Source organism: Notechis scutatus, chromosome 9 (assembly GCF_049901735.1).
Source record: "Notechis scutatus isolate UNSWTSFEM ecotype Mainland chromosome 9, rNotScu1.2, whole genome shotgun sequence".
Lineage (NCBI taxonomy): Eukaryota > Metazoa > Chordata > Lepidosauria > Squamata > Elapidae > Notechis > Notechis scutatus.
In genome coordinates, this window is record NC_142017.1 from 11843356 (window position 1) to 11863626 (window position 20271).

General features: G+C 37.4%; 1 long non-coding RNA gene across 1 annotated transcript in view; it reads left to right on the forward strand.

Moving 5' to 3' along the window:
* The window catches only part of LOC148129836 (uncharacterized), a 152175-nt gene that overhangs the window by 128946 nt on the left and 2958 nt on the right, over positions 1–20271 (forward strand). Inside the window, exon 2 of the long non-coding RNA XR_015750584.1 lies at positions 3207–3266. This is a non-coding gene — a long non-coding RNA (uncharacterized LOC148129836). The remainder of the gene's footprint in view (positions 1–3206; positions 3267–20271) is intronic.

The window sequence follows — 20271 nt, forward strand, 5'->3', positions numbered from 1 at the left end:
CCTGCCAATCAGTATTCCTGCCAAGATTCCTATTTTTTCTAGAACTTTTGTGAATCTACAGTATGAGAAAGATCATGTATGGTTCATAAATTGGCTTCTCTTTAAAACACCAGGTGTTTCCAGGTTGTTACAGCTGTGCTACTTTCTACCAACCACTTTCTACTCTTTTTTAAAAAATTGTGAGCTTCCTTCCTCCAAAAATCTTCTGTTAAATTATCTTTAGCTATTTTAGCAATTGTGATCTTGGCAATGGGTAAGCATTCTTCTGGTGGACAAGGGACATGTAATAATTTTTGCAGGAAAGTGAAAATTGGAGAGGATATAGCGATAACATGAAATAGGCAGAATTATGACACACTCATAAGATAAGACAGATGTGTTATGTTTATGTTTTTAAAATCTTTTTTTATTTTAAAATGAGCAGTTTTGTCTATATTAAAGCATATAGCACCATTTTGGGAATTCAATACAGATATGACCAGTGAAAAGCATCTGAGGTTCAGCCCAAAATTATAAAGCAAACACATAAATACTAACAAATTTCTAACAGAGAAATCAAAAGACAGCTAAATTGGCTTCAATGAGACACCAAATAACAAAATCTTATGTCAGCATTGTACTGAACCACAATTCTAAAGAAAAGCTATCCTATAATTCCATTGATAGGATAGATGTAGTTGAGGTATATAGGTCAGATAGGATAGCGGTAGATGAGCTCTTGTGGCACAGTGGTTAGAACACAGCATCACAGACTGACTCTACCCATTGCAGCAGTACCAGATAATTCAATTCCTGCAACCACTCTCCATATACAACAGATAATCAGAGTTGGAAGGGACGTTGTAGGTCATCTAGTCCAACCCCCCACCCAAGCGGGAGACCCTACACCATTTCTGACAGATGGCAGTCCAATCTCTTCTTGAAAGTCTCAAGTGATGGCGCTCCCACAACTTCAAAGGGCAAGCTGTTCTATTGGTTGGTTATTCTCACTGTCAGAAAGTTTCTCCTTATTTCCAGGTTAAATCTCTCCTTGTTCAGTTTCCATCCATTATTCCTTGTCCTGGTTGCTCTTCTCTGTACTTTTTCTAGAGTCTCAACCAGGACTCTTCCATCTCAGTATCTGGGTTTTCTCAAACCTGAACCCTCAACATCATTACTTTCCAGGCAAATTCCATGACTCTAGAGATACTGAATTATGTTTGCGGGGATTTGCATCCAAACTTATCCTTTCTGAAGATTGCATCTATATTAAGAAACTACATAAAAGCTGGCAATTACACTGTCTTGTCAAATGTTTGCAGCTTATTAAGTTGTTCAGCTGCACTAGACGGTGACAGCTCAGCAGAATAAAGGGAATGTGCTTGAAAAGGCAAACAGAGACATGCCCCCACACATGCATGTATCAAAAGTTTCCCCCACACTATCTGGAAAGCCCACCAGTTGAGCACATAACAAGTCTTAAAGCATCACAAATTGGCTATTGTAACCCATGTATGGATTTTAGCATCTGAATTCATAACAGCAAAAATGTCCTGCTTAATTTCCTTACTGATGGAATCCATGACCTTGGGAAAATATAGAGGTTCTTTGTTTCTTAGGAGTTCTTCCATCTTCAAAGTCATGAAAGAGAAGTTTTCACTGAGCAGATTTAAAAGTTCATTGTTGAAATTCAGAGGAAGCAATAATGGAAAGGCAGGGAGATGAGATGGTGATGGTGGATGTGAGCTTCACAGAAATATGAGTATGCAAAGAGCTAGGTTATCTTCCTGGAAGAATCTTTGCAGATAGATGCCATATTTTCTTCTGTTCAGAAATATTTTTTTAAAGAATCATAATGATTTTCCCAATGCAGTGACTAAGAATCTTGTACTTTCACTAGATTTTTCAGTGAGTCCAATCTCCAATTTTTCCTTCCTTCCTTCCTTCCTTCCTTCCTTCCTTCCTTCCTTCCTTCCTTCCTTCCTTCCTTCCTTCCTTCCTTCCTCCCTCCCTCCCTCCCTCCCTCCCTCCCTCCCTCCAAAAACAATTTTATTCTACCTTTAATGCATCTCAGTGTTGACTTTGTAGAATGAACAAGCCAAATAAAATCTTTCTCAAAAACCTGATCTTTTTTTTTTGCTTTTTTTTTTTGCTATTTTTTCCTCCAAGGTGTACCAAAAATAATATTGCACTCTTCTTTTTTGCTAACAACAAAAAGTGATTTGTCATAACTGTTAGAGAAAACTAAACACTAATGAAGTGTGAAATAGCGACGTGTGAATTAAATTCTTTGTAAACCAGGATGTTGAATTTCCACCTGTACTCAAATGAAATGTTCAATTTGTCTCAAATATGAATTATTGTTCTACCTGGGAATTTGACACTACCCTCATCAATGGGAGGGTTTCAGGAGAAATTGGAGAGGATGAAATTCTGTAATAAACATTGCATTTGTAAGGTTCTTGTATTGATTAGAAAGTTGCACTCCAAAACATATTATATTAGGGAAACTGCCTTGTAAACATGTTAGACTAAATTGGAGAGCAAAATATGTATATTTGTGGGAAAGCATCAGAAATTCATACTATTTAGACTTACAGAGTCATCTGTAAACACATTTCTGCAGTGACCTGTTTATAGCACGTTGTTAGAACTTTTCCATTCTTTGGATTGGGATAACCACCCCAGGGAGCAGATGCTGAGAGGGGAATGGTGGTAATCCCTCAGCTATTCTAAATTTGGAGGGAACTTCCTTTCTATGGAGTTATATATATATTGCATGATCTACCATCCCTCTAAACAAGACTATTATCTCACTTTGGAGAAGGATTTTATTCTAATGAGCCACAGTGGTGCGGTACTGCACCACTGAGAGTGCAGTACTGCAGGCTACTTCTGCTGACTGCCGGCTGCCTGCAATTTGGCAGTTCAAATCTCACCAGGCTCAAGGTTGACTCAGCCTTCCATCCTTCCGAGGTGGGTAAAATGAGGACCCAACAGGCTGACTCTGTAAACCACTTAGAGAGGGTGGTAAAGCACGGTAAAGCAGTATATAAGTAAGTGCTGTTGCTAATGGTATTATTGGGCAATAGTTTAGTAACCAGCTCAGATTGCTTCTACTTCATGCTTGTGGCTTAGATTTGGGTTGGCTCTCATTCTAACTGTTCAATGTTATCTCTTGAAACAGAAGAGTAGAATTATATCTAAGTCTCTTTCTTCCCACCCAGGTCGCTAATTTGGAATAGATGAAGTTTCCTTCAATGAAACACAACATGTCACAACAAAAGGTAAGTCTGAACATTCTATTTAGTAGACTGTAGATCCTACTGATGTACGATGCAAACTTGGTCAATGTATGGCTTTGTGTTGTTGTTTGAACACCATGAATCTTAATTCACATGAAAAGAAAGAATGGTATGGTAAGATGGGTAGTGAGATTGGGCTCAGAAAGGATTTACCTAGGACCATACTTCTAGGTTACATTAGTTTTTGCTTTTCCTGAAAACCATAAACTATATTGGCCATGTACAGTAAATACTCTATTGTGAGATTTCATTCTTCTTTTATGAAGGAGCAGATAAAAGCAGATTTTCATCTGGTTTTGGATAATGTAATTTGTGAATCCCCTTTCATCTCCCTTCTCTTCAATTTTAAAAGAGGACATCGACATAACATTTGAAGCTATATTATTTCATACACTTATATTTGTTTGTTAATTAGCCTGATAAAAACAAATCTATTCTTTTTTTGAAAAAGAAAACCAGAGATTCAAACCAATTTAATTGAGTCTTTGACTTTGGAATGGGTAATCCTAGGAAAAGCTGAGGTTACTTCTAAGCAGAAATATAGGAGAATGTTGGAAAGAGGACAGTGCTGTGGCAAACATAATCTCCTCCCTTTTGTATGTGTGTTCTGATGTTGCAAATGTGCACAAAAGGCATCAGAATGTACGTTGTGTGATGCCATAATGAAAGCATCAGATCCTGCAGGTGCCTTTGCTTTTAAAAAAATGTGTACAGGTGATACATTGGTACTCCTTTGGTCTGCAAAGCATCTTTTCAAAACGAAAGTCCTTTTATTGGTGGGTTGATGAATTGGTGGTTTTAATGCAAGACAATTTTTAGGCAGACAGGGGAACATAACTGTATTTTTTCCAAGTTCCAAAAGACACACAGAGAGAGATGCCAGGGAGATGCAGTATTACCGTTGGAAGTTAAAGATCAAATATTTTGGTGGGGTTTTTGTGTGTCTGTGTTTTGGCAGGGTAGTGGGAGAATTTCATACAAAATTCTAATTTTGATCATTTTATAAACTTGTGTGAGCCTCTGTTTGTACTGAGAATAGTTGACAAGATGAACCATGTTTTCAGAAGCAAGTTTCTCTAAATATTTTTATGTCTACAGCATTTAGTAAAGATGACTAATAAACTGAACACATTTAATGTTAAATTGCTCTGAGATTTGTTATATCTTAATCTATTTATGGATGGGAGGCTAAGTAAACAACCACGATGTTTACCAACTCCAGTTCTCATTTTTCTCCTCTTGCCCCTCCCTGCACTAAGATGTAACCACAAATAATGTCATGAACATCTTCTAACAAAATAGATTGAGCAGGTCTTGAGTATTTTCTAAAACATCTGATTTGTGTGTGTTTTTTTTAAGCTGGCATTTGAATTTATCAACAATTGAGCTTTTCTTTCTGCAATAAGCACCAGGTGTGGTTCTCATTTGTTCACCTAATTTCCCACACTTAAATAATCTGAGAGCTCTATTAAGAGTTAGTGCTGATGAAAAATCAAATTTACATTTTCCTTCTGCCTTTTTATATTAACATGCTGTTAGAAGCACCAATATTCTAATGAAATATTTATTATCACAGTTTGGGAGGTGGGTGGAACAGATAAAGGAACAAAAATTAAGAAACATACGTTTCTTTTCATCCCAAAATGTTGTGATGGCTGCTTGGTGGGTTAGTGATTTTAAAAGAGATTTAGCAAATGTTATTAACAATTAAATCCCTGTATTGTTGTATGAAAACTCCATGTTCATTGGTATTGGACTACCTATGCTATTTTCCTTAATATCTGGTTGTGAAGCTTCTGGATACCTCTGTACAGTTTCTATGATAACACTAAATTGAATTTCAGTCTGTTCCAACAGCATTCATACATTTTCATCTTGTAATATAGTATACCGTGGAAAGCGATACATGCAGTTTCACTGTTCTTCACTTTACAGGTAAAAAAATTAGCAAAGTTCTCATGAGTAAAACGTGGATTTCATATGCTTAGTTACTAAGTGACCAAATTATTTTTGTGAATCTTTCATTCTTCAATAATCTTTTCAGTAATCTGCAACCACCCTGCCTTCCCATGCTTCAATTAATTTCCAGGGGAAGATATGATTTTTTAAGGTCAAAAAGTGAAGGCAAAGTGATGGAGCGAGCCAGAACTACAATAAAATATAACGGCAAAATATACTCAGAAACATCTTGGGAATAAGGCAGAAAGCCATAATCTTTTGTTTTGGGAAAAAGATTTTTTTTCAAGACAGATTTCAATTCAATTTTAGCTCTCACTCACTAGCATTAATTCTACAGTCCATAGCTGGCAAAACAGTCTTGATTTAAAAATGGCATAAAACCCATAAGACAGTGGATTTTAAAACGTATGTCAGGAGTCCTGGGAATTCACAAGTAATTGTTTCATTATTGAAAGACTAAGCTAAAATACCAAGCTTAGGGAAATTCAAGTTCACTAAATTGCCAATAGCAAAACCCATCCAAGTATCAGGGGGAAAAAATTACTATGGTCATAAAAAGAGCTTTCTGCTATACCTGTGCACAGCCTGATTCAAACGTGAACATTTCCATTGCCGTTTTAAAATGAAATGTAGCAAATACTTTTGAACTACTCTAAAGAATTTGTTATAAATTTTAATATCCACCTCCCTCTTTTTATGCCTTATCCTCCCAATTAATTTTTTCAAATTAGCCTTTTATGGAGTCAACCACTGTTCAAACCTACATGGGAAAGTGAAAATGTAATAAGCCAGTAAACTTAATGGGAAAAGGGCTGAAAGAGTTGTTGGAGATATAGGAAAAATATTTTTGTTGTTGAATTTCTTTTCTATCTTTTGGAATGAAGGTTCTTTAACTGGAAAAGTTGAGTGTAACAATGCTTATATGCTTATATGAATTAGCCTTAGTTCTTCTGAATTGATGACAGTCTTTGTTGGAGTAAAATACAACCATTTAGTTGTCATTTTTACATTCTCTAATCTAATCCATTCTGTTAAGCTTTCCAAAGTTTTAAGAAGTTGTTCGTTGAGCTTCTTCCAGGCCTCCAGAGAAAATAATCTCTCTTCTTCCATTTAAAAAAAAAAGAACTGACCTTTAATTAATAGCCTACACAAATTTGATAAGATGATTTAATTGGTAGATGTTGTTGGGTTTGTGGTTTCCCCCTCCCCATCTTCTCAATATCTCCAGTATTAGCAATGAAGGGGGGGAAGGGAAGCAATTAATTAAAGAAGTAGGAGGTTAACAATGAAGGCGCAGAAGAGATTTATTACATTGAGTGGAAAATTACAAGCAAGGCCTTTCAAAGTGTGGGTATAATTGTTTCAATTTTCTTTTTTGTGTGGTTTGTGTGGTTGCAAATACCACGAAACTATGGAAGGATGGTGAAGTGAGTCTTTCATGCTTGGGAAGGGGGAAAAACAACAATTATAAGCATTCACAGATTGCACATTTTATTACTTGTCAGTTGAGAATGTAAGGCTGTCTTGAGATGATTGGGGCAGTTGTGGTGGCTCCGTTAGGGCTTGTTGGCTGTAAAGCTGGCAATCCAGGTTTGAGACCTGAGTGCTCTGTAATGAGGTGAGCTCTCCTCCTTGCCCCAGTTTCTGCCAACTAAGCAGTTTGAAGGAATGCAAATGCAAGTAGATAAATAGGTACAACTTTGGTGCTGAGGAAACAGTGGTCCATGATGTCATGCTGGCCACATGACCATGGAAATGTCTTCAGACAGTGCTGGCTCAGTGCCCTGAAAATGGAGATTAAACACTGCCTCCTATAGTCGGCAACGACTAGCAAAGTAAAATGACATGTGTAGAGACCAGTCCAGATTGTTACTTATCTGCACCCCTCAGATACTTCATACTGTTGATCACCTCTACGTCTGCATGCTGAGTGGAGTATGACTATGCTGGCTCTTTCTAAAATCTATGATGACTTTAGAACCAGGTTACTTTTATTTCACCAGTCTACCAGAGCCTTCACCCCTTTCCTATTAGCATTTTTCATTGTCCTCATGTTATGAATCTCGCTTCATGTTAGGTTCAATTGGACACTATTCTATATTGATCTGGAATTCAGGCTAGAGAAGAGAAAATACTTTTTTTAGACAAGGTATAATTATATGAACAATGGGTGTGAAATATGCTAACATTCTATCAGAACATATCCTTCCATCCTCCTGCTCCCCCGCCATCAGAACTGATTAAGCTTCTTGGATGAGAAACAAAATGGGTAAAAAAACAATCCAGTTGCCTTGTGAAGAAGAAGAAGAAAAAAAAGCACCTTTGAGATAACTATGACCTGGATGACTGAGAATCTCCACAGAGTCCGAAATACACATCAGGTCGTCTTTCCTTCCTTACCAAAGAAATGTATCTCCCACATTCTGAAAAGGTTGCTGAATTCAGTTCCGGAGAATGTCTCTACTCAGCTCCCCAACCTTTCCACATCTATCACGTAATTAACTATCTGAATAATAATGAGCACACTTTGAAATAAAGTTGGTACAATCTAAGAGCAAGGTTTTGTCATGACCGATGACAAATGTGTCTATGAAGATTTATAACAAAAAAACATAGTAGCCATGAGGGGAAATTTAATCCGTAAGGAATACATGCGTGCCTGATTTTACATTTTAAACCAACAGTGGAAAGTAACATGTGTTCAAAATAAGGCAGATAGTGGTAATGATTGGCAAAAATGATAACATATTATTTAAACATCTTTGCAAGGCTACGAGATCAATATCCCTCAGGGATCAGATTAACACTGTTCTATTATCTCTCACATTTGACTGAATATTTTTGGTGTGTTTGTTTGATTTTACCATTTTGATGGTTTCATTAATTTTAATTTTTTTCTTCATTATTACTTTTGAATTGCTTGTGGAAATGCAAAATTATTTTTAATAAACTTAGGGGTTGACTTATTTTAATTCTATTCAGTTCAAGTCCTGCTTTACTTCCAAACAATATAGTGTAAGATATATTTTTCCCCAACGGAACTCTATAATTTCATCTTACAACAATTTTGGGAAGTAGCTTAGACTGTAAATTGCTAACTGCTTTTCAAATCAAGACTCTAGTAGCATTTTCCTCCAAAAACCAAATAATAAAGAGTGATGGATAGTATAGAAATTTGATGAATAAATAAAATAAATAAAATTAAAGGCATAACCTTTTGTGATATGCAGCTCACTTTCTCAGATGTATAAAGCAGTTAAACTGAGCTAGGATTTAAACTGGGGGCAGTAGTCAGGTGAGGTTATTTCTTCTATCAAAGACTAATATATTATCTTTTAAAATAACTGGCCAAAAGTCATCCCATGAACTCCCAAACTGCATGGTGGCCCAACCAAATTCTCACAAACCATCATCAGATTGTTACACCATAGACTGTAAAGGAAGTATATAAGACAAACTCTTTCATATCTTCAACTTTTAATATCAATTTGATTACCTTAAAATGAAAATACTTATTGTTAAAAGAAAAAGATAAGCAATTATTTTTTTTCCTGTATTCCTGACGAGTAATTATACATTTGTTTCTCTGTTAAAAAAAATTGTATAGTCAGAAGTCATGTCACAGCAAAAAAATAAATAAAAGAAAACAACAAAAATAGGGCATTGATTTCTGTGACCCAGTCTCAGCAATTTCTGGGAGATTCACAGCTTCTAAGTAGAGAAAATGGGTTTGATATGAAGCTGGAAAGTGCCAGTCATATGCTGTATGACACCTCACTATACCATACCTATAGGAGACATATATATAGGAGACATAAAAATCTTTCAGGACCAGCTCCTTGCCTAACCTATGGTCACAAGCCACAGTCATCCCCATCTTCAAAAAGGGAGACCCAAGCCTAGTTGAAAATTACAGGCCAATCTCCTTATGCTGCGTCACCTGTAAAGTCGTGGAATCAATTAATTAACCAATCCATCATCCTCCACTTAGAGACAAACAACCTACTCTCCAATAAACAATTTGGTTTCAGAAAAAAACTATCCTGTAATCTGCAACTCTTACACTGCAAAAACATATGGACGACACAACTCGACCAGGGCAAAGCAATAGACGCAATCTACATAGACTTCTGTAAAGCCTTTGATTCAGTGGTACACGACAAACTACTCCTAAAAATAAAATCCCATGGTATCTCTGGACAACTGAATAACTGGATAGAAGCATTCCTGGCAAACAGACAACAAATGGTCAAAATCGGGAGCGTCCTATCAAATTCTGTACCTGTCAATAGTGGTGTCCCCCAAGGCAGTGTTCTAGGACCAACTCTCTTCATACTCTACATAAATGACCTCTGTGATCATATTAAGAGCAATTATGCGTTCTTTTCGCTGATGATGTAAAGCTGTTCAATACCACAGACAATACTGCTACCCTACAAAAAGATCTTGACTATGTATCAGAATGGTCAAACAAATGGCAACTTCAAATCTCAACAAATAAATGCTCTGTCTTACATATTGGCAAAAAAAATCAGAAAATAAAATACAAGCTGAATAGTCAAGATCTTGTTGATGACCCAAGCTCTGTAAAGGACCTTGGAATACTCACCTCTAATGATCTAAGTGCTAGAGCCCACTGCAACTACATAGCCAAAAAGGCATTAAGAGTTGTTAACCTAATCCTACGTAGCTTTTTCTCTGGTAATATCACACTACTAACCAGAGCATACAAAACATTTGCTAGACCAATACTCGAATACAGTTCATCAGTCTGGAACCCACATTACGTATCTGATATTAGCACAATTGAGAAAGTCCAGAAATATTTCACAAGAAGAGTTCTCCACTCCTCTACTCGTTGTAGAATACCTTATGCCACCAGACTTGAAATTCTAGAACTAGAAAACCTTGAATTATGCCGTCTTCGGTCTGATTTAAGCATGGTATATAAAATCATACATTGCAATGTCCTACCTGTCAATGAATACTTCAGCTTCAACCATAACAACACAAGAGCACACAATAGATACAAACTCAAAGTTAACCGCACCAAACTTGATTGCAGGAAATACGACTTCAGCAATAGAGTGGTCAATGTCTGGAATACTCTACCCGACTCTGTAGTTTCTTCCCCAAACCCCAAAAACTTTAACCTTAGACTGTCTACTATTGACCTCACCCTTTCCTAAGAGGTCTGTAGGGGCGTGCATAAAGCGCACCAACGTGCCTACCGTCCCTGTCCTATTGTTTCTCTTATTCTTCTTTTATTTTTCTTATATGTACCCATTTCATGTATTCACAACTATGTATACACTTATACTTATTATCTTGTAAACAATTGGCAAATCAAATAAATAAATAAATAAATAAATAAATATGTAGCCCAGGAATAACTGTGGAATTCTTGCTGCTCTCTGAGCTTGATTGTTTGCTTGCAATTGCTCCATCACCTAACTAAATAACACCATCAGTGCTAGTGTGGGTTTTTCTCCTTATTTTTATATACTTGCCCTGGTAGGGGCTAGGGTTAGGGGTGTGAGATTTTCTCCTTGGACCACAATTCTCTTCTTGAAAACTAGTTCCCACATAAGACTATTGTTTTCTTCTTGGTTGTTCATTGCTAATCCGTGCTTATCTGAGAGTTGGCTGCTGAAGAGGATTCTGATCTTTTTGTTTCCTTTTTAGCTTTTTAAATTGTCTCTTTTGAATGGTGTGTAAATGTGTTTTATCTGTATGTGTCTACTGATGGCTGGTTTTTGTCTGAATGCCAAGCTTCCAGGAATTTCCCAGGGTTTTTGGATTTAGCTTCGTCTAGGAAGCTCCCAGTTTCGTAGGTGAAACTATGATTGAGTCTGTCCATATGTTGTGATGATGTTGGATAAGTGTAAGTTCAACACAGAATACACAGAAAAAAATATCTGTCCTATGTATAAGCATGATGACCCCATAAAATCAATGATCACTACGGTCAGAACCCTGTAATATTTCTTCCCCTTTTAGAAACAGAAGATAAGATGCTGCAGACTCAGTCAGCCATGTCATAAATCAATGCTTGAACTAAATGTGAAGACTCTTTAAGATCTCATAGCTTCCCACCTGGAAAGGTCTATATTACCATCTGCTCTATTTAAGAGCTCAGTTGCTCAAAGGTAGCAACATTACTGTGGAATTAGTGTGCCTGGTTGTCGTCTTCCAAGAACTAAGCCCTGATGTGCTTCATCCACTGTTTCTTACCTTCTGGATCTTATCATAGAATTTGTGGCTTTATCAAATCCTGCAATTTTGTTCCTGATTCCTTGCAAACAACTCTGACATCACTTTACATTATTGGTCACAAGCTACTTCCTTGCAGCACAGGTATAATCCCTAACATGTTTCTTTGTCTAGGAGGAGATTGATGAGGTTAGACTGAATCTGTGCTGAATTACTTTTTCAGAAGTCTTGCAGAATATGAAAGCCCTTCATGCTGCTATTGTTGAGGTCTCTGGACCTCCAGCCAATATCCTGATCTTAGCAGAGCCAGATTTCTGTAACATCCACACTGAGAAATTTAGAGTTTAAAATGTAGGTGCTCACCAGGCTACAAATCTTAGGTGACTTAAAATAAAGGCATCTACTTTCTTTACAAAAAGTGCTGTATAATATATCTACCAATGAAGTGGCCTTTTCAAGCGAGAGAGGTTGTCTTTGATCAAGCTTCAAGCAGTGATTTATGGCACACCAAGCCTTTCTTGAGTTGCTTAAAAACAGGCAGTTGTTTTATAGCAATGATGTGTTTTTAAAAATTTTAGAGGGTGAAAATGGCAATTACAAGAGACAAGGCCATATAAGCTAAGACAGGCAAAGTTTGTGGAGGAGGCATTAACTCTAGAAGAAGCCGTACTGCTTCAACTTTCATATATCTGTCTTAAATAGCAAATTCTGTTAGCAATAAGCGATAGCACTTAGACTTGTATAAGCTTCACAGTGCTTTTACAGCCCTCTAAGCGATTTACAGAGTCAGCATATTGCCCCAACAATCTGGGTCCTCCTTTTATCCACCTCGGAAGGAATGGAAGGCTGAGTCAACCTGGAGCCTGGTGAGATTTGAACTGCCAAATTGCAGGCAGCTGGCAGTCAGCAGAAGTAGCCTGCAGTACTGCATTATAACCACTGTACCACTGCAGCTCTTATAAGTCTGCTTCTGATTTACTACCTACCTACCTGCTGTTAATTAAAACCCAGATAAATGAGATCTGTTGAAATTTATCATTGCCATGACTTCATGTTGGTGGAAGAACATGTGCATAGAACAAGAACAAAAAATAAAGTTTTTCTGACAGAAGAAATTATGGGGTTTCAATATCTTGACCTAATCTTTAATTGATGCAGGCTACCACCTACATGAAAAAAATCTTAAAAAACCTTGAAACCAAGGACAGAATATTATGCCCAGCTTATTCAGCATTTAAAGAAGCCAGGCAATTGGGTTAATTCAATACATCATGGATTAGCTAACCATGGTGAATAAAAATAAATTTATCAAGAAGTCTGCCTTGCTGGTTAAAATTAAGTCTTCATTCACTCTTTTTATAATTGTTCTCCAAAGAGCATATTCCTTCCCTTTTTTCAATTTAATTCTCACTCGGTGAATGTAACTGTCAGAGTAATAATATTGCTTGTGCATTGCAATTACATTACAGATCTACAGATCTTCCCGTGCATTGCAATTATATTACAGATCTACATTACAGATCTACAGATCTAATAATATTTCTTGTGCATTGTAATTGCATTAGAGATCTACATTACAGATCTTGACTGCAAGGTTATGGAAGGCCCAGAAATGTCTGCATTACAAGTTTGCATCAATAAAAAATAACATTGTTCAGCGTTGTTAGGCTAAGGTATCTATATTTGATCAGTATGGTTTATTTCAATCACATGTAGAAGGAAAAAGTGAACATTAAGCAAATAGTCAGAAAGTTTGTATTTATTGCAAACAATTGGAAAGTATTTCTTCCTTTTACTGAAAGCTATCAGTGGTTGAACAGTCATTCTATTGGTTTTGGAATTCTTTTCCTCCAAATATTGCTGAAAAGAAATTTAAGCAGTGGTGGACACTGTGGTCAATGAAAAAGTCTGCACAGTTAGCACCATGCAAAGGGTGTAAGTCCAGGTGAGTTGGACTAGATCAAAGGTCTTCAAACTCGGCAAGTTTAAGACTTGTGGACTTCAACTCCCAGAATTCCTGAGCTAACATGACTGGAGGAGGAATTCTGGGAGTTGAAGTCCACAAGTGTTAAAGCTGTCAAGTTTGAAGATCCCTGGACTAGATACTTCCTGAGAACCAACACAAGAGATTGTGATTGCCTTTTGAATGAGGTATGGGTACAAACCTCACAATCTTTTCTTTACTTGATAAGTTGAGTGATCTCCAGAAATCTGCAGAAAGGCAGGTTAATTTGGCTATTATTTTTATATATGTTTAAATATGCTCATATGTTTCATGTTGTGGAACATGAATCTTGTATTAAAGAGCAATGTTTATCTATTGAGGATTGATTATTTGCATATATATGTAAGTTTAAGTTTCTAAAAAACGGATGTATGATGAAAAAAATTGTTTCATACCAGCATGATAGTTTAAATGGTAAATGGTGGTTAAATATGATTTTAGTCTTCTAACAAAAGAACAAAAAGACATAAAATATAAAGATGAAATTCTGAGGCAGGGACCTCTGCAGAAGAGATCATAAATGACCATGATCAAACCTATGTGCCTATGTGATCAAACTCCTGCCCCCTTTTATTGTGTGCTGGGGATGGTTAAATAAGTCAAAATGGTGGACTCAGTGGTATATTTTTTATGTTTTGCATGTGTGATACAAACATGCAAAAATGTAGAACTCCAACTGCATTATTATGACCACTAACTTCACTTTTTAAAAACCCTGTGTGTTCTCCTACAAACAAACAAACAAACAAACAAACAAACAAACAAACAAACAAACAAACAAATAAATAAATGTGGAAGTTCTTCAGTTGTCTGGTTTTGGCAGCCATATTGTCTTTTCAAAGTCTGCACAGATGGCTCTGTACTCAGGGAAGATAGTTCTCTCTAATTAAGGTTTTTTTTCAAAGAATGTGACACAAGGAAATTGACAAAACACAATATCTGAAGGGTAAATTATCACCACCCTGACATTTAAAGCCCTTCGCATTAGAATAGTTGACATGTGTTTATCAATGCACAAGTGAGATTAAAACATTCCTTGGGGAGCTCACATAGCCAACTAAGGGACCAAAATGCATTTGGACTATTCAGAAGATAGATTAGCCCTTTCTATCTTTTTAAAAAGGCTAATTCCTGACAGAATGTTGATTTTTAAGTAAAGGATGCCTTATATGGCTAACATTTTATGGATATGGTAAGATAATTCTTAAAGACATGAAATGATTTCTTCCCACTGTGTACCTAGTGACAGATGGTTTCAATTAAGGGTATATATTAACCACAACATTTGGCTCAGGATCAAATTGACACTTCAGAAAATATCATGACATGACTTGATTGAGTTGGTGGACTCAAGTCAGAAGCAAGACATTAAGCTTCCTAATATCCACTAACTAGCTCAGGAAAAGGACCCAGTGATGTACATTTTCCTGATGGACACATTTTGCCTTCAAATAATCTATGAGTAGCCAATGCCAAAATTTGGAATCTAGCTTTAGAATGGCCTATACTGTCCCCATGAGAAGTACAGATATTACATTATGTCATGGTCTTATTTTTTAAGAGTTTTTAAAAGGTTTCCACATCTTCTTAGAAGGGAAGAGTTTCAAAGTTTTTTTTTTAGCCAGTGCATATCTCACATGGTGTTTTTACTGAATTTTGATTTTCTTTAATATTAATAGTACTAAATGTAGTTAAATGGTTGCTCTTCGGCCATGTTTTCTATCATATTAAAAGTTGTTCATTGTTCAGTTGCTAATTTGTGTCCAATTCTTAGAGAACCCATGGACCATAGCATGCCAGGCCCCTTGTCCTCCACTGTCTCCCGGAGTTTGCCCAAATTCATGTTCATTGCATCAATTACACCATCTAACCTTCTCATCCTCTGCCATCTCCTTCTACTTTTGCCTTCAGGGTATTTTCCAATAAGTTCTTTCTTCTCATTTGGTGCCCAAATTATTTGAGTTTCAGCTTCAGGATCTGAAGAACAGTCAAGGTAGATTTCCTTTAGTGTTGATTGATTTGATCTACTTGCCATCCAAGGGACTCTCAAGGGTCTTGTCCAACATCACAACTGGAAAGCATCCATTCTTTGGCACTCAGCCTTCCTTATGATTCTCTTCCAGCTGTACGGTACTACTAGGATTGGGTGATCACACTTGGAAGTTTCTAAAGCCACAGACGAATCCTTCAGTAGCTCCTTATATTGAGTTACTCAGGACTGTTACGTGCATTTTAAAGTTACATCAGTTTGCAACCAACATTCTATTGCAGTGAACAATATATTTCTGAGATTATTTTCTTTCTTTGCATTTTAAAAAAGATTTGGTTTTTAAACTGATGATTCAATCAGTTCAGATCAGCAAGTCTTTGAATCGCTGGCTGATCTCTAACACAGTAACTAGGACAAGCAGCTCTACAGTCCTGGCATGTCATGAATTGCTAAAAGAATTGGCAGGTAACAAGCATGTTGCAAAGAAATTGCACTGAGCCAAAAAAGGAAGCGATTTAATATTCATAGACATTTCTTTTTCTATCAAAAGAAATAAGCTGCCCAAATTTGCTTTGGATAGTGAGGTGAACAAAATATAAATTTCCTTCCTTCCTTCCTTCCTTCCTTCCTTCCTTCCTTCCTTCCTTCCTTCCTTCCTTCCTTCCTTCCTTCCTTCCTTCCTTCCTTCCTTCCTTCCTTCCTTCCTCCCTCCCTCCCTCCCTCCCTCCATCCCTCCATCCATTATTTTTTCATTGTGCATGGAACACATGTAGCTGACATTTTTCACTTTCTTACACAACTTTTCCCTGGAGAATGCTGCAGCATATTTTTAACACCTGGCATATTATGCATTATTCTTAAACTGACACCCTCTAAATGTTTCTTTTGCAATAAAGGCACAATTTATCTGGTTATGTTTCTGTAGCATCATTCAGTGCATTTACTTGAGGCTTTTGTACAGACTTTGATCAATGGTTTGGTTTTATAATATGCAGGTACCCCTAGCACTCCTTAGCAGACAATGAAAGTAGAGTGTTCCATGCTTAAAAGATGAAGGAATGTACCTCACCCCCATTATGTTGCAGAATTATTGTGGTGCAAGACACTTGTCTTTTCCAAGGTTGTTATATTTTAATTGGAGCCATTTTTTAAAAACCCTTCCCTAATTTTAAGGTATGAACTATTGTGGCATTTTTATCTTACATTTTTGAAATATCTTTGCCATTTTGCACATTTCCCGTGGGATCCTGAGATTAACATAAGAAACAGAAGAAGGGCTGCCCAATCATTGAATGGTATGCTGAAAAGGTCAAGGTAATGCATTATACCATTGTTATGTTTAAAGAATAAAAAAAGGGAGTGCAGATGAATGTGAAAGGTGATTCAGAGATATTCTATATGGGAGCAGATAGGACTGCAGAACCTCTCTCCCTCTGTGTGTGTGTGTGTGTGTGTGTTCAGACTTCCTGAGACCGTAATTAAGCACACGCTTAGTCCAAACAACTCTTGTTTTATTTCAATGTTGGGAATTATGTTCATTCCCAGCCCATAATGAGTCCCAAACAGTCTCTCGAGATAAGCACCCACCTTTATCTCCTTTGAATTTCTGCCAAAAACTAAAGTGCCAAATTAACTGTAAAAGGTCAAACAAAGTACAAAGTCCACACAGAGCTTCAAGGTTTAATCCGAACGAACGACTTTGCTTCCTGCAAAGGTTCCTGTCCCTTTGCTCCTCCTTTATATCTTATGGGAGGGGCAATCACCTCCAAGCCTTACTCCTGAGTCGCCCCTTTTGTCTTAGCTGCTCTTGCCTTCTGGCAGCTCTGCGCAAATGCGTACTGGGAACAGGCTCCCCTGGGTCCTCTGCCTCACTGCTGCCAGATTCTGAAGGCTCCAAAGGCAGCACCCCACTCACAGATGGTCCTGGTTGTATCTCTGTATCCGATGCAGGACCCTCGTCCAAGTCCTCCTCAGACTCCCGGACTGGACCCTGTTCTTTCGCACTGTCCGATTCTGCTGCCGTCTGCACAGGCTGCTGGCGAACTACAACAGTGTGTGTGTGTGTGTGTGTGTGTGTGTGTGTGTGTGTGTGTATTTCATCTTGTGAAACTGAGGATGTTGCTCATAGTTGTTTTAGCTTCTGAGAAGTCTTAAGCCTCTCCTTGGCATGGGCACAACTGGCTCACTAAATACATTTTTGTAAACACCTTCCTGGCCACATCTACCACCTGCTACTACACAGTGCAGGATAACATAGCAAAATGATGTGTAAAGGTCTGGAATTCTTTCAGGAAAGTTGTGCCCCTATAGAAGGACAACTGGTGGGACTGGCAAGTTGAATTATAAGGAAGTAAGGCATATTCATTCATTCCTTCTAACATGCACAACCGAGTGATTGGCATTTAATTAGATCAGGTGACCTGATTTTTTTTTTTTTAGTGAAGAAAATCTAGTTCAGCCTTACTTAACCTGGGCACCCTGCAGACAAGTGAACTTCAACTCCCAGAATTCCCCAGTCAGGAGACCATTGCTGAAAATTAAGGGAATTGAAGTAGTCCACAAATCTGGGAAATATCCAGCTTGGGAAAGATGGATTTAGGAAAAGTTAAAATGGTGTTGGTTTCAGGCATCTTCCCTGACTGTTTAGAATGCCTCAAGACACACGAATACTTATTTGCAAATGTCTGTCTGCAGATCCAAAGAATCTCTGCAGATGTTGTTTTATTTTTCTCAGAGATGGCTGCCAGTTTTCTTCAAGGAGGTTTTTAAGCAGGGCAGACAAACAGCAGGTATTTCAGGCAAACTTATTTCATTATCCCCCAAGGAGCTTTTCTGAGTAATGTAGGCCTGTAGCTAAGGAAAGTTGCTTCCTACATGGAGTTCATCTGAATGACCTATTTCCTCCACAGCAGTAGATTCCTAATATGTACTGCTGTGTAATGGAGAAGAAATGTTGTCTTGTGTAAAATGTGTATGCTGATATTCAGCAGCAGCAGTAGCCGCCGCAATGTATTATATCACACAACAAGGAGGCCAACTAAGCCCTAAAAACTTGCATTTTTAAAGGTATAGGCTTAGAAAATAATTGAAACAGTAATGAGGTAGATATGGCCATACAATGTAAAATAGTTTAATTAATTATCTAGCAGGGCTACTTATTAATTTAACCACTGAAGCATTGCTCAATCTTCAACTAGACATGGAGTATATTACTCTCCTTATAAGGTTCCTTCCAACTCTGATTATCTGTTATCTTCCAACAGACTATGGATTGGTAACCTGAGCCTAGGGATCTTCATTCCAAAAACAAACAGAACAGAACAAAGCAAAACAAACAGAACAGAACCAAACAAAACTTCCTTGTACAGACATAAGACTTTCCTTGACGGGTAGAAAGATTTTTGATCTCAGGATTTGTCTTGTTACATAATGAAGGCAAGCGATGTTTAAGGAAGCCTGATGTGCCTATTCCATTCTCTCAGTTAGCAAATCATACAGCAGACCCACTGTAGTTGCAGAATCATAATGCAAATCAATACCACACATAGTAGGAGTAATTTAGCTTGGAGGTTATCAGAACTTCAAGAATAAATGCTTTATCTGAAGCCATATCCTTTGCTTTGTGTGCATCTCACTGATAAATTCAGAATTAGCTTATAATCTACCAGTAAAGAAAAAAAAAACCCACATTCTTGTTTTGTAAAATACTGGTTAAGATCTGAAGAATGAATGCATATTCAAAAGGGCATGTTAGTGACTTCCTAGGCTTTTCTTTGTAGCCTCTAAAGATGTGGTGTTCACAGCCTCTCATGTGGGAGACTTCAACCATCAGTTAGCATTGGCCTTTGGAATTTGAGCAGGAACTCTGCAGTTTTGTGGTTTTCAATCCTCTTGACTTGCCTCTCAAAATAAAAGATGAAAAAGATGAAAGCTCATCTCAGGAAGCAAAACCTCAAACCTTTCATAGGAAAATAACATTGCCGTGAGAATCACAATTTGTGGACCAAAGAGAAAAACACATGAAAATTGAGGGGGTGGGAATCATGGGACTGATGATTTGTGAACCAGATACCACAGCATCTACTTAGATGTATTCTGAAACCAGCAGCTTCAACAACATTTGGAGCTAAAGTTAAAGAAAGCAAGAAATTGATATTAAAAAGGGTATCTCACATTTATAGTGTGTGTGTGTGTGTGTGTGTGTGTGTGTGTGTGTGTGTGTGTCTGTGTGTGGTGTGGGTGTGTGTTTGCATGTATATGCAATCATTGCATCAAAGAACTCTGGTGTTTAAAGTGCAGTTTTGTTGGCAACTCTGCCCACAGCCTTGAGTTCACTCCTTCTTCTTCTGCTTCTAGATCTAACTTGGAAGTTCTAGAATGAAGCTACCTTCTTTGCTTTGACATTGGCCAAAAATAACTCATTATTGTACATGTTTCTGTTGTAGCCGACATACCAGCAGATGGACTAGGGTCTGTGTTTCTCCACATTCACATAGTGTGTTGTTATCTGCTAAGAGTCTCCACTTGAGTATATTGATTTTATATTTAGGCACTCCAGCTTTTAGCATATTCAGTGTCCTCCAAGTAGTATAGATCAGATCCTTCAGCCATATTCAGTCCTGACAATTCAACCCTATTAGGGCTCAACGTTGACTCAGCCTTCCATCCTTCCAAGATCAGTAAAATGAGGATACAGATTGTTGGGGACAATATGTCAATAATGCTTACATTGTAAACCGTCCAGAGAGTGCTGTTAAATGCTATGAGGCAGTATATATGCCTAAATGCTATTGATATTGTCTTTAGGAAGGATATTCGTA